Consider the following 21,182-nt stretch of genomic DNA (forward strand, 5'->3'; position numbering starts at 1 on the left):
AACTACCTTCCTCAACTGCAAGACATGATGGCTTGACAACTACAAGACGTATAGAAATTTTTTCAAGAATACATGTCAGATTTACACACACAAAAAAGGCTAGTGGCACAAAAAAAAAAAAGGAATTGGCCTTACGGCCTAAGTCACAAGGCAATCCACAGCGCGGCCCGAGCCACGAAGCCATGGCAGCAGCGGTAGGCCCATTGATAACTCCAGTCTGGGCCTGCAAAAAAAATAAAATAAAAGCCCGAGCCGCGACACAGCCCAGACGCTTCCCGAACGCTTGTAGGCCGCAACCCATGCTGCCTAGCCTATCGGCCCATCTCTGAATAAGAAGAAATAAGGGTGGCAACGATGTCAGCTGCCAGCCACCGTCGCTTATAGCATCGGGCCTGAGGCTCTTCCCCTATCGTCACGATTACAACCGACATGCCTGAGCCAGCTAGTCCTCACTGTAAGCAAAAAAAAAAAAAAAAAAAAAAGGGAATGAGGAAGGCTGCGGCAGCCGTCGCCACATCAGCTTCGCCATCACGACGACAACTGGCAAGGCCTACCAAACCAGTCCTCGCGCGCGAAGAAGAAAAAAAAAATGTTCAACTTACCTTAGTTTGCACGACAACTGCTCTCTTCGACAAACAGTACAATTCTCCAAGACCTCTCTCACACTCGAAATTAGAGAAGACAAGTTTTCAATTTGAAAAAGAGTTAAGAGATGTGACACCCCGAAACAATTGTAACCATTTATTTAACCTATTAAATTTTTTAAAATTTATTTAATTGTGAAGTTACAATTTTGCCCTTGGAGTAAGGTTGCGATAATCACTTTTCAATCTATAAGGATATTTGGAATTTGAGTCGCATCGTTGCATCAATGTGTAGAGCGCATCTATACGAGTTCATAGACACATAGTGGGCTCAAATTGGAGTTTTAACGAAGAAGTTACAGTCAACGAAAATGCAGTGGCACAACCATAAATATTTCAAAGTCAAATTTTTAAAAACCAAACAGCTCTCTCTCTCCTCCCCTTGCAACAAAACAGCGCTGATCCTTTGACCGACGATATCTTTCTCCTCCGACCACCATTGGCCACTATTCCACCTCCATTAGAACCGGTCCGGCCCCCTCTCTTCATCCCACCCCTTCTCCGACAAAACCAGGACCCTCAGTGCCAGCGAGAGCTTGAGAAAGTTCCGATTTTCTCGAAATTTTTCAACATCGTTTCCGACGACTCCGACGAAGGAATTTGTCTATCCAAGTATGTTTCTTCACCTATTCAACGTGATCTAGCTGATGCTTGGGTTGGTTAGGATCAATTTTGAAGTTTTGAAACTCAATTTAGGACCTAAGTTTTGACCAGTTTTTCGCTTGATTTTCCGGCAAACTCTGGCCACTTTTTGGCCATGGCCCAAGAACAAAAGTTGCTCCCCTAGTTGTCTTGATCACATAGATATAGGTATTGTAGGGTGTTTTGAGAATTTTTCGGTCGCCAAAATTTTCTAATGACACCCACACACTGCCGATGTGTGGGCCGAAATTTTCTCATGTCGTCCTGAGCACAATAGGATGCTCGGATTCGAATTTGGTTATCATTTGACAGTCGAAAGGATTTACGTATATTAGAAGATATCCGAGTTCAATATGTTCGGACCGTTGGAATGGCTCCATTTCTAAGTATGTTGATCTAGGTACCTCTAGGATTTCGGAGTCCTGGATACTTCGAATCAATGATTCAAAGATTACGTAAAACGGTGACGTCTGATCGAGAGTGATCCGACTGCTCGATCTGGACCAAACTTGCAGGACGTGTTTAGTAAACTTTGTTGAACCCATAGGAACTGTCGGATCGAAAATCGGAGGTCGTGGGCCCCGTGGGCTCTATTGACCAAAAACGAGAAGTTTGACCAACTGTTGACCACGGGTCTTTTGAGACCGTCTCATCCTTTGGGAAGGTACTAGAATGGCTTTAGGACCTTTCCAAGGTTGTGTATACACGTTAAGTTTCTGGGAATTATGGGCTTGGGTGTATGTTTCTATTGTGGCCTTATAGTATCGGATAGTATTACTGGAATTGTTCGCCAGTGATAAATACGTGGGATTTTGAATGACAGTTATGGCGTATTGTTGAAAACTTGGATTTGTTTTGATGTTGTGATATTGGGTGTAATAGTGATATTGGTGGGAAACTGATTTGTTTTGATGTTGTGATATTGGGTGTAGTAGTGATATTGGTGGGAAACTGATTTGTTTGGTAATGGGTATTTTGGTTAATGAGGGTATAAAAGCGAGCTATCGGTTCGGTTTCGGCCTTTACCATGTGACACGAGACTTTTCGTTTATATATATATATATATATATATATATATATATATATATTGTTATTATTGTTTTATTTTGATGATTGTTATTATAATTCACTTGTGGCTTGATAGCGGGGTTTGGTGTCAGTAAGGATCTAATTAAATGTCAATTATATGTTTATACTCAAATATATGTCTATGTGTTTGGGTTATGGGTACATTGGATATTGATGCGGGTTATGAATTCTGGTTTGCTGAAATAGTATGTAATACGTATGTTGAATTGATTTGAGAACGGATGTTGAAAGTTATGGGTGATCTAATTCAAACTAGTGAATTTTTAGGAAAGAATACACTACAAGGAGAAACCTTTTTTGCAACGAAATATTTAGCGACGAACCTAATTTTTGTCGCCAAAACTATAGATTGGCGACAAACTGTTTCCAGGTGGTCGCCATAAGATTCGTGATATTTAGACATCCTGCATAACTTGAGTCAAATTAAATTGCGACCAATTTCTTCGAAACTGCGACAAAAACTTTTGGTGTATACATTAGGACTTGGCGACCAAACATTTAATTGGTCGCCAAATTCTGGAAAAGGTGCGCGCGAAACTCAAAAATTGCTGGCAACGAAAATATTGTGTGGCTAAGCTTTCCTGTATTGTCGCTAAAGTTAGAAGTCGCGCGTAAAAATTCGTGGGATCCGTGACGAATGTATGGTTTCGTCGCAGACCAGTTTTGTGCCAAGGATTAAGCCAAAAAGACGACGTCGTTTGTGTGTGTTAGCTTATGGGCGACCAAATGTTTTTGGGGCTAATCTAGAGAGTGTAAATACAAAAATAAAAAATAAGTTCCCAACTCGTTATTTCCTCTCAGACCCCCTCTCCATCTCGCACGCCCTTTCGCTGCTCCAACATCGCCACCGACGTCGGCAAGCCTAGGGTCAGAAATCAACGGTTTTCCCTTTCTCTCCTCCACTTTCCTGTCGCATGCCCAGGGTCAAAAATCGACAGCTTCATCTCCGAAGTCTTCCTCACTACATGGTTCAACGGCAAAGTTCTGGTGAGTTCACCTTGTCTGGCTTACCTTCTCGTCTTGTTAATTTTCTGTAGATTCCGTTTGGTTGCTGAGAAAACAACCAAGGAAAATAAGAACTGAATACTTAGGAATTTGAATCCAAACTGATTTTCAGTGCTTGATTTTTCATTTTTGATATCTGAATAAAATTATTTTTCCTTTTTCATGATTGTTCCCAATCTAGATTTCTGATGGTCTGAGTTATTTCCTACTCTCCAGATATAATCTACCCTTCAATTATCTAGATTTCTGATTTTGATTCTTTCAAAATAAAATCTGAGGTTTTTTTTTTTGGGGGGTCTTAATAACAAGGTCGTTGCAACCCCTCAACCATTGAACTGGCGAAGTCCTCTCACAATTTCCTTCATATGCTGCCTCTCTGTTAGGTCTGATGACTATTTGCTCTGTATGATTTGAGTTTTGTTTTGGAAATATTTATTTGGCCATCTATGATTTACGAATTATGAATTATTTTCTTCTCTGTTTTGTGTGTGTGTGTGCATACATATATATGCAGTTTTTGTATTCATTTGTAATGTGTTTAGGATGCGGGTTATGTTATGGTTCTTGTATTTGATATGAATGCCCTATTGTCCATTTGATGTGGGCTCTGTGTCAAATTTGAGATGTTTCACTTGCACACTTACCCAGTAGTTATTTCATTTGTTATGTTTTAATGCTTTGAGTCTGATTGATTGTTTTCCAGGTCTTGGAAATCCTTTCAAATCCCTTCCAGCCACTTTTTTTTCCTTTTTAACAAAGCATTTCGGCTTTATCTGATGATCACTGGTTGCTTGGATTTTGTCTACCGCGCAAATCTCAAGGCCTGGAGTTCCGGGCCGAGGGGATGTGCGTTGACACGTGGCTTCCTGCTTTTGGATGCGGTGCGGTTGTGCGCGGGCGTTCCAGCACGGTCTACCGTGCGTCGAGAGGTTGATGTGATTGGAAATGGTTAAGTGGTGCGCCTGTTTGAACTCGTTTTCTAATCAAACGATTGTAGCCGAGAGAGGAACAAATCTCGGCTGTCAGGTTCACAGCCTGAGCTACAAGGCCGTTTAGCGGTGGTGTTGTTAGTGGGTTTCGGGCGGTGCTCCGGCGCGCTGCTCAGTGAGCGACGGTCGTATGATATATGGGGTGAATGAGCGAATAGCAAAGATGGTGCTCCGGCGCCTTGAAAATCAAGGGTCGTATGATATATTGATGAATGGATTTTCCTTACAATCTAACGCTACTCCTAGGAAAGCAAGTAAAGATATTGAAAGTGCATTATAGGAAAATATAATTTGCTCCGTGGGAGGCTTTTGTTTGGTGTTTGAACCCTTTGAAAGTAGTCTTGAGCCTTGTATTTATAGGAAGAGTTCCTGGAGGAGTAATCGAGGCTGAAATCCTGCATAGTGGAGTCTGATTAGAGCAAGTGTGTAGTCCAATCGACATTTGGGATCGTGAAGTATGGTGGTGTGACCCCATAAATCCTGGTGAATCTCGGCCGCCGCCCTGATCGTGGGTTCTGCGCTTCTGGCCGTGGAGACGCATTTATTGTTTCTGATAGTTGGTGACCCAATCTCCCAAACTGCAAGAATTTTTGTGAGAATGTCTGCGTCTAATCACTCTGTTTCCTGTCTCCACAACCTGACTTCAGTCACTTCCCACCTTCCCTCGTGCATTAAATGCTTATTTGTGGCCAGTGGGTTTGCTGCAATAACCAGAGGCATTACTTCATTAAATGAAGCATGGGACCCTGCTATCACGTGATGATTTGATTTTTAATACCATTGGCCGTGATTTTGTTCGGCCTCGGCCTCGGCCTATTATCGAGGCCGAGATGATCGTGCCTTAGCAACTTTTCTTTTGTCTTCAGGAGGGCCAAACATCTTGGCGAAACGCTGCGTTTGAGCAAATGCCAGGGCTGAGAAAATGGGCTCCTTCGGTCAGTTCATGGCCGTGATTTATTAGGCACAAACAGATTTTATGAAAGGTAATTCAATTAGCTTCAAGGATAAAGTTTTGTTGATTGAAATGGTTTTATCATCAATTAGGGCATATATAATTAAGAACTGTAAAGAATAATCATTTGTTCTAAAATTCAGATGAAGAGCCTAATTATTAATCACTACATGAGAGGCATGTGACCTTAAGCCTAATTTTATTCATTGTACTTGATCTGACTCTATAAAATGGATGTGTTGTTGATTACAATATTACTTTGAACCGTTTGGTTTTCTCTTGAGGGCTTTTTTCTTGGATATTTGGTGCTTCAAGTGATGTCTTATTATGTTACTGTTTTGAGTTAACTGGGAAAAATTATATTTTTGTTTTATGATGATTAGTGAAACTTAGAGGGCGAAGGCATATGCTATTTTGAGTTTGAAGACTAATTTGGACTCAAGCCCGTGAAAAATATAGTGTCTAACTAATTCTGTTTTCTTTTTTGCAGTAGGATAGATAAAAATCTTGCTTCTGCCTTCATTTTTTTTTCTGACTTGTGTCATGGGTTGACGTAAATTTAATCTTGAAAGCCTTGTTTTATCATCTTCAAGTTACTTTTTGTTTTCCTTAATCTGTTTTAAGGTTTGCATATGTCCCCTGAAAGTATTTCTCAATTTCTTTTTGTTGGGAAAATGTAGAAGGGTGAAAATCCTACATACATTAGCAACTGGAACAACATGCATATGCATACGGATAAGGGCATTTCGATCAATGAGGCTGCTGAAATTAAAGAGGTAAGGGGGAGTTCCTGTTTTCACAAAATGGTTGCTGGCCATGTCCTGTTATGCATAGACCTAGCCATGTTGCGTAACCCAGTTCAAACTAGCACCATTGTTGGGCCATTAAATGTAGTCTATTTTTCAGGGCCAAGATCTCTCTTTTTTCTTCTCTTTCTTGTTTTAAATCTCAAAACTGCTCTAAAAGGTCCGGACCAAAAAACCCAATTTCTATCCAATGAAACTTTAAAAGAATAATTGCTATAATATTGCTAGTTGCTTATGTTTGCTTCCAGTCCATAGATGTAATGAATCAAGTCTAATGAAATTAAGTTTTATCCTATGATTGTGTCCCTTTTTTTTTAAAAAAAAAACACCTTGATTCTTAAACTGAACTATGGGATTTTTTTTTTATAAATTTTTTTCCAGAGTAGTGCTGAAGTCTGTTTTGGAAATTGTTTTTGACATGCTTCCTTAACTTCAAATGCCATGAAATTTTGATGTGATAAAGTTTAATGTTTCTGGTTCTGATCTGGAAAGTTTCGTACTATTACACACACTAAATTTTTAGTGAATTTCCCAAGTTGAAGTGTTCTTGCCCAAATTGTTTAACAAAATATTTATTTGGTCATCTATGATTTATTGAAAGCTACTTCATACCCTTTTTGTTGAATTGTCTGTTATGCTTAGCAATGGTTGAAGACCAAATTGAAGTGCCTCGAAAATTAGGAATGTCGGGCTATGTGCTTAAGCAAATTCTGTGCCTTGGGCTTGAAAATATGATAAAGAAATATCTTCAAGACTTCTAGTTTTTCACTAGAATCATCCTCTATTAGCTTGTGTTTTTACTTTGAAAGAATTTTTCATGTTATTTTATTTCAATTCAATCCTCTTTTTCTACATTTAGATCTCTTTTTATTTCAATTCTTCATTGTATTCTAGTGGAAGCTGAAAAAGTCGTTGTTCATTGTTTCTATTTGCATTGAAAACATTAAAACCAATGAGTGATTGCCTTATTTGGGTTTGTGGTTCTCTTTATCTTATAATGTGTTCAGAACAATAAAGGAGTTTTACTGAGGTAATATCCTATTTTTGCATGTCAGATTATTTGAGGAGGTGGAAGGATTTGGGTTGTTGTTTTGGACAGAGGACCATTTGAAGTAAGAACCTCTTCTCATTACACTCAGTTCCATTTGTTTTTCTTATTAACAGCTATAGTGGTTGTCAATGTCATTGTGGTGTTGTTTGTTTAAAGGTATTAAAATGGCATGCGTGTTTTGTATTGTGTTGAGAGGTTATGCAACCCATGTTGGTTAAGGTGTGGATTATACTTTGGTTTTTATGATTTATGTTTTCTAATGGGTGGGTTGTGCTATGCATGATATTAATCTGTACGTTGGTTTTTCAAAACTGTTTTCCTTATTCATTTGTGGTATTTGTTATTATCACAAAGGTATGCTTTGGATAGTTAATATTGAGAGGTATGAAAAATGAATTCAAATTTTATTAAGTTTGTTCAAATACCATTCTCGAACATTCTTAAATATTAATGACATGTAATCATTTTTCTTATGTAGATCCAAACTCTTTTCAATGTCTTATTTAATTAAGATTGTCAATTTCCGCTTTTGGGCAAGATTTCTTGTAATTGTGTTGTTAAAAATTGTTTATTTTTGGTCTCTCTATATATATATTTTATTTAAATATTCTTGATTTTGGCATCTTCTTGACCGTTGGCATTTCCTTGTTTTGTTTCTTTTGTAAAGGAAGATGATTGATGAGTTTGAGAAGATCAAGCAACAATTGGCAGAGTGTTTGGGAAATCCACGATATTAGATCACAGTCCCTTTCCCACGTGTTGAAGATCATGCAAAACTTGGAATTACAAAAGGCATAGTATACATGTATTTTTTTTAGTCGAACCTAGTCTTAGAGTGGGGAAATAATTGCTTCAGAACTTGGGTTTACCAAGGGCAAGAATATATGGAGCTTGGCCTCCAGTCTTGAGTGGAGAGTTCTTCACTCGTTTATTTCTACTATTTTTGGATATGTTATGTGTATTTGAACAACTAGTATGCTCTTGTGTACTTTTGAATGAGAGAAACTTTGCTTCATGTCATTTTCTATTGTTCTGTTTATCTAAATTTATTGTTTTTCGAAATTACATTATCTTAATGAAGAAAAGGTTAATATTATCACAAAATAGAATATAAATAAAATAATTAAAACACTTCAAATATACATATTTTAGAGACCAACTAAGTAAGCTTTAGCGACCAAATCTGGTAGTCGCCAGAAACTATCGGCGATGAACCCATATATTTGGTCGCCCAATCCTTTCTCAATTCGTAGGAACTTATATTTATAGGCGACCAACTGATAACTGTATGGCGACGAAATAAATTCGTCGCAGTAAATATTTTGGCGACGAAAATTTGTTTCCGTCGCCTTTTGTCAATTAGACTTTCAGCCACTAGCTTTAGGCAGCCAATCTAGCGACGAAATTATTTCGTTGCTAAGGGGATTTGGCGGCGAAATGTTAACTTTTAGCGACCAAAGGTGATGGTCGCCAAAAGGGTTTTTCCTTGTAGTGATACGTGATTGTTGGAACTTCGGGAATGCTTATTATTATTACTATTATTATTAGTGCTATTAATATTATTTATAAAGGATTATGGTGACTTTGGGTAATAGTTAGAGTTAAGGACAGCTTTGATAGAAGACATATTATGTTATCAATGGGCAAGAAAGGTTGTTTTATACATTAAATCATCCTATATTATCTTTCAATATGTAGAACAACCATAGTCCAAGGAATACACAAGTGGATATGAGAGCTATGTAATGAGATTGCATACATGGAGACTTCTCATCATCTCTAAATCCTGAATATGTTCCTGGTCATAGGAATATTGATTGGGCGTCAATATTCCGCAAAGACCAATACACACAGTATCATCTCTATATGTAGGGAATGGCAAGGTCTCAAGTCATTAAGTGCGGAGACACATCGATATGTGTGTAGGTGCTTGTAGAAGAACAAGTACACTGAACACGATCCAACACACGAGTTACAATATGGAAGTCTTTACTCACATGTCAAGCTGGAACTCATAAATTGTAATGGTGCAAAATAATCCTTAGACCTGAGGCATCATAGATGTTTTGTAGCTATGTTGTTAATTTTTGAGGACACTATACAGTCATGCTGAATTAGGCATAGTTTAAAGGTGCTCATCAGGATTCTTAATAGAGTCATGGAAGCAAATGAATGTACAACAAGGAATCTCTACTCTCAGTAAAGGAGAGAGAATACTCCAAGATATGATTGGTCAAGTCTCTGCGCAGAGTAGTGGATAAGACTTGAAAGAAGAAATCTTCAAATCTTACCAAGATAATCATATAAAAGGAATGATTCCCATTAGGATATTGACAATCGGATTCCATGATCTAATAATATGAATAAGGAGTATTGACATAAGAGAAGGATTCAATTGCACGGTCATTCCAATTTGAATAGGTTCTTTCACAACATCTCATTTAGCTCGGATAACCGTGACTCGCTGCTAGGCGACAACCATGGTTTGTGGATGTCCTAAAAGGTTTCAATTAACCTTTATTAATAGGAAGAATTAAATTGTGGAATTTAATTCATATATCATCTTTAAGGAGTTGAGTCAACCCACTACCTTGCTAAAGGGAACCTACGGATTTGCAAACCCAAATAATGTGATTAGAGGTACAAATGAGGAGACACAAGTCCATGGTTGATAATCAAATGTCAAAGTCAACGGTCAAAAGTCAACATGTTGACCGGAGCAATTGACTAAAGTCAAATACTTCAACCAGGTCAATTAAGTAAGACTATAATTATAATTTAATAGTTAAATTATAATTAAAAGATTAATTATGGAATTAATATTGATATAGAAATATTGGATTGGGCTTTTAAATATGATTTAAAATGAAAGGGACAAAATAGCCCAAAAGGCTATTGGGCCCAAGGGATAAGTGACATAAGATGACATGACCCATGGACCAAATGGAGCCCCAAATACTCACCCAATTGCCTTTTGTGTTGTCCTATGTAAGCTAAGTGTTTGATAAAACCTAGTAAGGGTTTTTGGTTTCCTACTTTGGTTGATGAGTGATCATCTTTGTATCTCATCTTAAACCAAAAATTGGTCCAATCAAGAAGTAGACTAGCATCCATACTTCTTGATTGCCTTCTCTTCATCTTTAGGAGCATTTGGTGTGGTGAGGTAGAGGAGTCTAATCTTGGAGCCTTAAGGTGAAGGAGTCAAAATCAAGAGAAACAAAAGGCCTTTCTAACAAAGGTGTTCATTCTTGATAAATCAAGAAAATGTCATCAAGGGTAAAGATCTATTCCCTTTTTCCTTTTTCTATTTGTGTTCAAAGAGAATAGGCTAAGATACTTTGTTTAAAATGAAAAACGTTTAGCTCAACTAGTACAAACAAAATGAATCTGCCATTTAGAATGTTTTTGTTGTATAAGTTGTGACTAAAGTTCATTTCCCAAGCATTATATGTATGTTTCCTTTACGCAGAGCCCTATAAATACATGGCTACATTCAACACACAAGGTTATTCTAAACTCAATTTCGAAACCCTAAAAAAAAAAAAAACCCTAAACCTCTCTCCCTCTCCTAGCCGATGACATCCCTAGCCGCCGGCCTCACCTCTCTCATCTCTCCCATATGACTAAGTGCCACTACACATGGCTCAGGCCACCCAGTTCTCCGCATAGGGAAAACTCCGTACCCTTTTTTAGCTATTATTTCTCAAGGATTTAATCGAACTAACTTAGGCATCGGAGGGCCTTTGGCCAACACCCCCATGTGTGGTCTTTTACTCCAGTTTGATTTTACAGGGATTGAGGAAGAGAGAGAAGGAAGCTCAAGAGGTGGAGGATCTAAAAGTGAATATTCTCTCGTGAAAAATTTGCACAAACACATGTCATATGATTTCACTTTTGTAGAAAAGGCTCTATCTGCGATTGTAGTGAATGCAAGTTTGATTCATCTGCATATCATTGAAGGTTGCTCTACTATTTCATGTGTGCATTTCATCACCTTAATGTTTGAAACATATCACTTTCCATTCTTCCAACTAATATGCTCTCCAAGCTTCAAATATTGACGATTTCAACATTTACTCAACCAATATGAGAAGCACCAGCTTATAAAGAGGAAAGGGATTGCAATTTAGGGTTCTTTAGGGCTGTTGTTTCAGAAGGAAGATGAGTTTCACAATTGGGGAAAATAAAACCAACCTAAAAAGACCCATTTACCCCTAAATTTAACGAAAAAATTGACAGAATTGACGGTGGGACCATTTGTCCTAACAAAACTGAAGTTAAAGGACCACGGGAACGATTTTGGAAATTAAAGGACCAAAATGCGAACCGGGTCAAAGTTCACGAACCATTGAACTATGTGGTAAGCCTAACATTACCCTTAGTTTATATATACTAAAGAGAATGGCCCAATTGATGACGATTTCTTCATCAACAAGTGAGGGAAATTAAAATTGGGACTTTAAATATTTGGAATAAAAATACTTAATGACATATAAAGGACCCATTAGTGCAGGGGCGGAACTAGCCCAAAGGCTGCTATGGGCTGTAGCCTAGGAAGGTTTTGGGGAAAAAAATTAATTAAACATATATAGCCTAATATTTTAAACAAAAAGTAAATAAAAAAATATACAATTGCATATTCCACCACACCAATAGGCATAGTCAAAGGTCTTCCACATTTGTATTTGGTGGCAAAGTTTGTCCCAAACATCAATTTTAATCCTTTTTCCATTAACGTATCCCCAAAAGAGAAGCATTTTTCTAAATAAAATTCACCATTTCGTGAATAATCTGGCTCTAATTCAATTTTTTTTTTCCTTGTGTTTACAAATTTAATGTATACTTTTATTTCTAAAAAAATATAGTAACTGTTAGTTTAAAAAAAAAATTATCATTGGATTTTAATTTAATAACTTTAGCTAGCCCACCCATTGAAAAATTCTTGATTCCGCCCTTGCATTAGTGTAGTGGTTTGGAGTAATTGCTCCCCCAGGCAAGGTCCTAGGTTCGAGTCCTAGCATCCATGTTGTGTGTTAGTTCAGTATATAAAAAAAATAAAAATACTTAGTAGGGTGTATTCAATTGTGATTTTAATGGATTGTTTTGAAGCTTAAAAGTACAGCGGTATTCAATTAGGATTTTTAAGTAATCAATAAAAATCTGGTGGTATTCAGTTAGGATTTTTAAATCATCAATACAAGTCCAGTGGTATTCAATTAGGACTTTTAAAAGATAAGAAAAAGTACCGTGATATTCAAAAATTTACTGATTTTGAGGTATTTCATTAAATGGTATATTGTGTGAGACTTTTGAGTGTGTGATATAAATACCAAATCACATAACAAATCTCATCTTCCTATGCCTGATTCTCATATAGAGAGACGATAAAGAAACATTAACAAGAGAGACGATATTAGCTTCTTTGGACCAAAATTATATTTTTGATACTTTTTTTTTCTCAGAATCTCCTACTCATTGTAGATATTTCCTCACAAGGAGTTGTAGCCCTCCACAACTCTATTGGTGTGCCCACAAGTTGCTTGATCTAATGCCTCAAAGAGGCTCTTTTTTTTTTTCCTTTTTTTTTTATGCGTAGCTGCTGCACGTACAGCACACATCAGCTAAATATTTTTTTCTAATTCACTGTCCCGAAACGTTCAGGACCAGGACAAAACAAAAAAAGAAAAAAGAAACCTTACCAACAATCTAGAAGAAACGTTGATAGGGTGCAAGGGGTTTTTTTCACTCCACATTTTTGGTCCAAGCTTTAACAAAAACTAGGAGTAGTCATGGGTTTGGGCTAGGAGTTTTCAGTATGTTCCTTTATTTTGTTTTTCTAGTGCTATCTGTTTTGCATTTGGTGTTGGTGGCTATGGATGAGCTTCTAGCCTCTGCTTATGCTTTCGTATTTCTATTGGTGGTTTCTCAGTTGTGTTGTGTTGCAATGAAAGTTCATTTTTTCGACCAAAAAAAAAAAGTCATGGGATTGAGCGAACATGGCTAACTCAAATCCAATCCACACTTTAGGCAAATCTATTTTGGAGAATACGAAAAAGTCCTAAAAGTGAATTAAAATCATAAGTAAAATCCTGTAATTACAATCTATTAAAATCATAAGTAAAATCTTATAATTACAAATCCGACTGAAATCCATTACATTAAAATCTTGTCATTACAATTTATTAAAATCTCAATTGAATATACCCCCGTAATGACATTATACTATACCATACCTAGGATGCTTTCAAAACATAAAGTGCACAAGTACAATTGTAATTAATTAATTGCATAGAAAATACAAGAAATTATTTTGAGCATGCAATCAAACAACAATTCTCATGTTACGTTTATCAATTAACGCAACATAGAGAATTATTAAGACGACTTGGAAGAAAAAAAAGAAAGAAACATAGCAGTCTTAGAAGTAGATGAGGATGGAGTATCGGTGTTGGAGGATGCAACTGCAATACCCATTGCCTTGAGAGCCAATGCATAGTTTTAGTGATTCCATATATTTCAATCACTCCATTTAAGATTAAAGAGGTGGAACATTGCAATTTCTTTCACCTATTGATTTCGTATGTTTCAATTACTCCATTTACGGAGCCAATTTCGTACAAACTTGAAGTGTTCAATTTCTTTCACCTATTAATTTCGGATCGAGCCCAAAACTTGGGCAACATCATAATATGGTGGGAGGAGTCATTTGGTGAGTTTTGAGTAAATCCAATTGCAAAAACTATGCAATACACAAACCACTCCATTTATGGTACGCACTTCGTACGAACTTGAAGTGTCCAATTTCTTTGACATATTGATTTCGGATCGAGCCCAAAACTCAGACAACATCATAATATGTTGGGAGGAGTCACTTGATGAGTTTTGAGTGAAATCCAATCGCTAAAACTATGCAATACACCAACTACTCCATTTATGGAACGAACTTCATACGAACTTGAAGTGTCCAATTTCTTTCACCTATTGATTTCGGAACATTGCATAGTTTTAGTGATTGGATTTCACTAAAAACTCACCAAATGACTCCTCCCACTATATTATAATGTTGCCCAAGTTTTGGGCTTGATCCGAAATCAATAGGTCAAAGAAATTGGACACTTCAAGTTCATACCGTAAATGGATTGGTTGGAAAATTGCATAGTTTTAGTGATTGGATTTCACTAAAAACTCACCGAATGACTCCTCCCACCATATTATAATGTTCCCCAAGTTTTGGGCTCGATCCAATATCGATTGGTCAAAGAAATTGGACACTTCAAGTTCGTACGAAGTTTGTTCCGTAAATGGAGTGGTTTGTGTATTGCATAGTTTTAGTGATTGGATTTGACTCAAAACTCGCCAAATGACTCCTCCCACCATATTATGACGTTGCCCAAGTTTTGGGCTCGATGCGAAATCAATAGGTCAAAGAAATTGGACACTTCACGTTTGTACGAAGTTCGTACTGTAATTGGAGTTGTTGTTGTATTGCATAGTTTTAGCGATTGGATTTCACTCAAAACTCACCAAATGACTCCTCCCACCATATTATGTTGTTGCCCTAGTTTTGGGCTCGATCCGAAATCAATAAGTCAAAGAAATTGGACCCTTCATCCATAAGGGTTGAACTTATAATATTATGAATGTGCTTTGAATACATGCATGTCCCTAAATTTCCAACTCCAATTATGGTACAAACTTCGTACGGAACTGAAGTGTCCAATTTCTTTGACCTATTGAATTAGGATCGAGCCCAAAATTTGGGCAATATTATAATATGGTGGGAGGAGTCATTTGGCGAGTTTTGAGTCAAATCCAATTGCTAAAACTATGCAATACACAAACCACTCCATTTACGGAACGAACTTCATACGAACTTGAAGTGTCCAATTTCTTTGACCAATCGATATTGGATCGAGCCCAAAACTTGGGCAACATTATAATATAGTGGGAGGAGTCTATAACGATCCAGCTGTTGAGTCACGAGCAGTCAAGCATGGGCTACTTGCACTGCACAAATGGGACTGCTCCCTTCTATGCAATTAAAGACGGAGACATCGAGGTGCTCTACCCTGACTTGTTCCCTGTGCAAAGTGACTAGGTTAATGCTATGAACATGGAAGAGGATGGAGAAGAGGAGGACGCAGCCGATGAGATCGTGGCAGATGTCGCAGAGTAGGTAGGTGGGGCTGCTGTAGTCGTTGCTGATCAGGTGGATGCCGAAGAGGCTGCAGATCAGGGGTCTCCAGCCGGTGTCTCAGAGTAGATGAAGACTTAGTTATTTCTTTTCAACTTTTGTAGTATGCTTTTTGTTTGTTTAGAATAATTGGTCTTGTTTGACCATCTCCCGCTTGTTGAACTCTGCCGATTGGTCACTTTGCTATGGAAATTTCAGTTATTTTTTCAACTTCAATTTGCTTATTGTCTTGTGAACTGCTTGAGTAACCAACCAGTATCTTGATTGTGTGTTTCCCTTAGCAAATTTATAAGTGTCAGGGTCCCCCTTGAGGGACTCCAAGCATGTTCTATGTATCTCGTAAGATGTATTGACAAGTGCTAGGGTCTCCCTTGAGGGACTTCAGGCATGTTCTGCTATCCCGTAGGATGTTTTGGTCGTCGCCCTGCATCTCCCGAAGGACGCTGTTTATGGGCAACTGCATGACTATCCTGCCCCTCTTAGGAGACGGATAGGAACCTGGATACTTCCCTCAAGAAGCATGGAGACCTCTCTTATAAAATTCCTTGCGCACCCTTCGTCTCCCTGAGGACGTTTCTTTACGGGCTGCGTGTCACATCCCGAGATCGCTCCGCCGTAGCACAATATTGTCCGCTTTGGGCCCCCCCTATCTGCCCTCACGATTTTGTTTCTGGGAACTCACAAGTAACTTCCCAATGGGTCACCCATCCTGGGATTGCTCTAGCCCCAACTCGCTTAACTTCGGAGTTCCCATGAATCCGAAGCCAGTGAGCTCTCAAAAGGCCTCGAGGTAGATGGAGGTGGGCATGTACATGTAAGGCACATCACCCTCTCTCCGTTGGTCGATGTGGAATGTTACAATCCACCCCCCTTAGGGGCCCGACATCCTCGTCGGCACACTCGCACCACACAACAGAGTGGCTCTGATACCAAATTGTCACATCCCGGGATCGCTCTGCCATAGCATGATATTGTCCGCTTTGGGCCCCCCTCTCTGCCCTCACGGTTTTGTTTCTGGGAACTCACGAGTAACTTCCTAGTGGGTCACCCATCCTGGGATTGCTCTAGCCCCAACTCACTTAACTTCGGAGTTCCCATGAATCCGAAGCCAGTGAGCTCCCAAAAGGCCTCGTGCTAGATGGAGGTGGGCATGTACATATAAGGCACATCACCTCCTCTCCGTTGGTCGATGTGGGACGTGACAATTTGGTATCAGAGCCACTCTGTCTTGTGGTGCAAGTGTGCTGACGTGGACTTCGGGCCCTAAGGGGGGTGGATTGTAACATCCCACATCAACCAACAGAGAGGGGGTAATATGCCTTATATGTACATGCCCACCGCCATCTAGCACGAGGCTGTTTGGGAGCTCACTGGCTTCGGATTCATGGGAACTCCGAAGTTAAGCGAGTTGGGGCTAGAGCAATCCCAAGATGGGTGACCCACTAGGAATTTACTCGTGAGTTCCTAGAAACAAAACCATGAGGGCAGAGAGGGGGGCTGATCGGTTCATAATTGTATATCATTTTGTACCCTTCTAGCTTATGATTTGGTTATGTTTTTTAGTTAAACTTGTGCTTTTAATCCTTTTTGTGTTTATCTTTCAGTTCATTGAGCTTTAGGTAATAATGATGGCTTTAGAGAGCATAATTCATGCAATTCAAGCATGTTAAGGCCTAATTTGGATGAATGGATGAAGAGCTTAAAGACAAACTCATTTTGGCTACAGCCCCCTGCCAGTCCAGTTTCGTAGGTCATATTGCAAGCTTTGTTTTAGCAACCTACATAGCTCGGATGAGGCAACTTTCTTCATGAAAGTTGTTCCAATGGGTGTATACTATAACATATCCAAAATTCAGCCCCATTGGATAAATCTGGAGTCCGTTACCTAGCAAACACAGAACCATGCTCAGGATGGATCTTATCAGCGCGGAAAATGAGTTAGCAATTTGTTTCGGCCTTAACTTCTTCCTCCGACCTTGGATTGGCCCAAATAACATATGGCTGGAAAGAAGACATTCTGAACTTCAATTTGGAGTGCTTAAAGTCCTAATTTGATTAAGAGAAGCCCAAGTTGTAAGCCCTTGAAGTTGCTGGTCATGCTGACCTCAGCATGTGCTGGTTGGATGCTTGGTCATGGTGAGCTAGGTATGAGCTATCATTTCTGGTTGGAAGCTTGGTCATGGTGACATGAAGATGAGCTAGGGCTGCTGGTGGGATCTATTGGTGAAGTGCATCAACCAATTCAAGATTTTCTAATACAAGTGCATCACCCAATTTAGATTTTCTAATACAAGTGCATCAACCATTTCAGATTTTATAAAACAAGTGTTGTATGCATTAGCCATATTGAATTCAGATTTTCACTTCCCCTAGGCCTATAAATAGGGAAGTTCTCTAAGCTTGTAAACACACCCCAAGGGGGGGGAGCTCTCAAACACTTCTCTAGAGCTCCCTTCCCTTCTCTCCCTCAAATTCTCTTAATTTTGCTTTCTAGTTCTCAATTCTAGCTTTCCTTTTGCTTCTTAGTTGTAGTTTATTTTTCTTTGTAATGTAAATTCTTTTCTTAAGTTTTCAAGTTGAATTAGTTTCCAAGTTTCAATTATGGTTTTTGTTCTTATTCATTATGCTTATAAGTTAATATGCTAGTTTGAATGATTGATCACCATTTAGGCTTGCATGTTAGCTATCTTGGTTTGAATTAAGAGTATACACCATGCTTTAATTCGAATTGAACTATGAATAGGAAGAGTATGTATGGACATTCGACAACAGGGATTAGATACATACTTGGTTGTTTAAAATGTTCTTCTATGCTTAATGGGTTCCTAATGCTTAGTTTTAGGTTAGACAACAAATGATCAAATTAGGGAATTAGGAACACAAGGTTATGACCACACACCATTTAGTAAAGTAGTTGGTGATGACGATCATCATGTCTTTCTTGGCAGGTGTCGGTGGCAGGGGACCCACTAGATCAATGGCCATTGCATGAATGGCCATGGATTGTTCTGTAGATGATAGACTTCGGTAGGCAGGTTAAGAACTGGTATGTACCGTTGGCAACGATCACATCTTTTGACATATTCGGTGGAGTCATGGCGCATAGTAGGCTAGAAATAGCCTATATTTATAGCATTCTGGGCGAGTGACCTTCCTCCAGAGTGGTTACCATACTCACTGTCGTGAATTTTGTAAAGGACCTCAAGTGTTTGAGGGTATATATATGCAGGTGAGATGAGGGCCGAAGTATGATCTGCGGATGAGCTTGTTGCCTTGCATGTAGTATCTTGCGGCTTTCTGCTGGACCTCCCTGGCTTCGGACTTATCCGTTGGCAGATTTCCATTCACCAAGTAGTCGATGATGGGGTCTTGCCAACTGGGGTCTTCATCGATCTGCATTAAGTCGATTGGCTTTATTTCTTCAATGCTTGGCCGGTTAAGATGCTTGACCAGGATGAAGTGCCTAAACTGGTTGTCCAGCACTGATCCTAGGCTTACCAATGCATCTGCACGAGTCTTCTCTGTCAGTGGAACTTGTTGGACGGTGAAAGTATGGAATTCTTTCAAAAGTCCTTGGACTTTGTCTAAGTACTGGATCATTCTTGGAAGTTTAGTCATGTACTTGCCTAAGTCTTAATTCGTGATCAGCTGGGAGTTTGAGTAGATGGCCAATATTTTGATCGACAGTTCTTTTGCTAGGCGCAGTCCGGCGAGCAATGCCTCATATTCTGCCTTGTTGTTTGAAGTAGGAAAGCTTAGTGTGATGGCTTGTTCCAACAAAGTTCTATCTGGGGTGATTATGACGACACCTGCCCCGCTCCCTTGCGATTTGATGCTCCGTCTACGTGCAACTCCCACATGTCGTTAGGCAGGTTTGAATCGGTGGGGGAGGTATCGTCTGCTTTTTTCTTATTTTTCATGACCAACTTCTCTTCTTCAGCAGTCGGAGTAGACTCTACAACAAAATCTGCTTAAGCCTGAGCTTTTATTGCAATCTTCTGCCGGTAGAGGAGGTTGTATTGACTGAGTTTGATAGCCCATTTTATGAGTATCTTACAATGTTGGCATTTTCTGCTTTGAATCTCTTGATGTAGTCTCGAAGGGATTCATCGAACTTCTTGCGCAGGTTGTACAAGTGGTCAGGGTTCTTCTTGATCGTCTGGTAAGAAGTGTATTCTTTGGTGAAAACGTAAGCTAGCTCCTTCAAGCAACTGATCGACCTGAATGGCAAGGTGTGGAACCAATCTTGGGTTGCTCCTCGTAAGGTCATTGCAAACAACTTGCACATCAGCGTGTCGTTGGCCTTGTAGAGGATCATGACACTTTTGAAATGCTTTAGATGGCTCTCGGGATCGGAATCCCCTTTGAAATGCATGAACGAAGGCGTTGAGAATCGCTTCGGGGGAGCAGCCTGCTTGATTTCGACGGTGAAAGGCGTAGAGTTTGCTTGGAACACCTCCCTATGTAGAGCATCTTCGAAATTTCCGCCAATCTTTAAGTTTCGAAGTCGGTCGTTTACGAGCTTCTCGACGTCTTTCGAGCGCATAGCTTGCCGATCACGTTGGTGACCTTTGTGATTCAGGCGGGGATGGTTGACTTCCTTGTTGACTTTTAGAGGTCGACTTCCTTGGTTGCCCTGCCCGTGAGGCAAATTGGTGGATTGAGCTTACGTAGATTCTTCCACAAGTTGTCATCGCAAGTTGGTTCTCGAGTGGGTTGGTGAGCGTTGGTCGTTGCGTTCGTCAAGCAATCGTTCACGGACTCGTGCCCCCTATGAGCCATGCCTTGAATGGATACTTCTTTGCGGGCCCAAGCGAGCGTGGATATTAGACTATGGGCCCAACCTCTCGTGCACATTGATCCTTGGACCTAACCTTGAACGGATTGTCGACCGGCTCAGAGTACGACTTGCAGATGTCTGCTTCTCTTCAGCACGACCATGTTCTCTCCCCTGCCCGTTTGTCCCTATCCGACTAGTCTGGGATCTCTCAAGATGCTCGACGGTATGCTCGTGGATCCTTCTCTCCTCGCCACGGGCTCCAAGGTCAGGGCCTTAATTCAAGTTGATCTGCCTGAGTAGTTGGCCAATTAGATTGTTTTGGTCGTCGACCCTCTACGCGAGTTGATCAACCCGTGAATTAAGGTCGCTTGACTGCGTAGGTTGGGAAGAAAGGTGTGGATCATGCCCAATGACATATGGGCTAAGGCTCCATTAGATGCGTACACGGGTGCATACGTCAAGTGTGGTTGCAAAGGAGGGAGCAAATGGATTTGCTCCAAGATGGCGTCGTCGCTTGGTCCTTGCGGTGGCAAGGTGAAGAAGGCCACAAGGCCATGGTTTGGTGCAGCTGCAAGTGGTGCGGCAATTCCAGCCGCTATTTGGTGGTTCACGAGGGTGATTTGTAGCTGCAAGGAGCTGTCCCCACGGTTTGGTGGCTGTCCGGTTGCTACAACAGCTGTTTGGAGAGGTTCTGAGGCCTCCGGAGGTGGTTGGATGACATGGGCAGCCACCGGGGCCTGCTGGAACTTGCTAGGGGGTTATTGGGATGTGTTGGCAGCCGTGGGAGGCTGCTGCAAAACACTGGCAGCAGCTGTACCTCGCCGTGGCAGCGAGGTTTTGGCAGTTCCAGAGTGCGCCGTCGTGGTGGTTTTGCTCCTAGGACGTTTGCTTCTAACCATGGTTGTTTGGAAGGCTTCGGTGGATTGGAAAATAGGAGGAATGGATTCCTTGAGCATGCGTTGAGTATAACTCGTGCTCTCAATTAAAGCACCAATTTGTGGGAGCGATTTTCGTCCCACGGAATATTCAT

The 21,182-nt window shown here is 39.9% G+C and overlaps 1 long non-coding RNA gene across 2 annotated transcripts; it reads left to right on the top strand.

Annotated features, from left to right (window-relative positions):
- The first annotated feature begins 3,127 nt into the window (after nucleotides 1-3,127).
- Nucleotides 3,128-8,193, top strand: LOC110754851 (uncharacterized). 2 transcript variants are annotated; one of them, XR_015836813.1, is made up of 5 exons: nucleotides 3,128-3,362; nucleotides 4,084-5,352; nucleotides 6,002-6,097; nucleotides 7,183-7,239; nucleotides 7,846-8,193. It is a non-coding gene; the product is annotated as an uncharacterized LOC110754851 (long non-coding RNA). The 2 variants fall into 2 exon arrangements; XR_002526405.2 differs by having other exon boundaries at nucleotides 3,130-3,362; nucleotides 5,236-5,352.
- The last annotated feature ends 12,989 nt before the right edge of the window (nucleotides 8,194-21,182 follow it).

The sequence above is a fragment of the Prunus avium genome, chromosome 6 (genome assembly GCF_965620075.1).
Source record: "Prunus avium chromosome 6, drPruAviu1.hap1.1, whole genome shotgun sequence".
In the NCBI taxonomy this organism is placed as follows: domain Eukaryota; kingdom Viridiplantae; phylum Streptophyta; class Magnoliopsida; order Rosales; family Rosaceae; genus Prunus; species Prunus avium.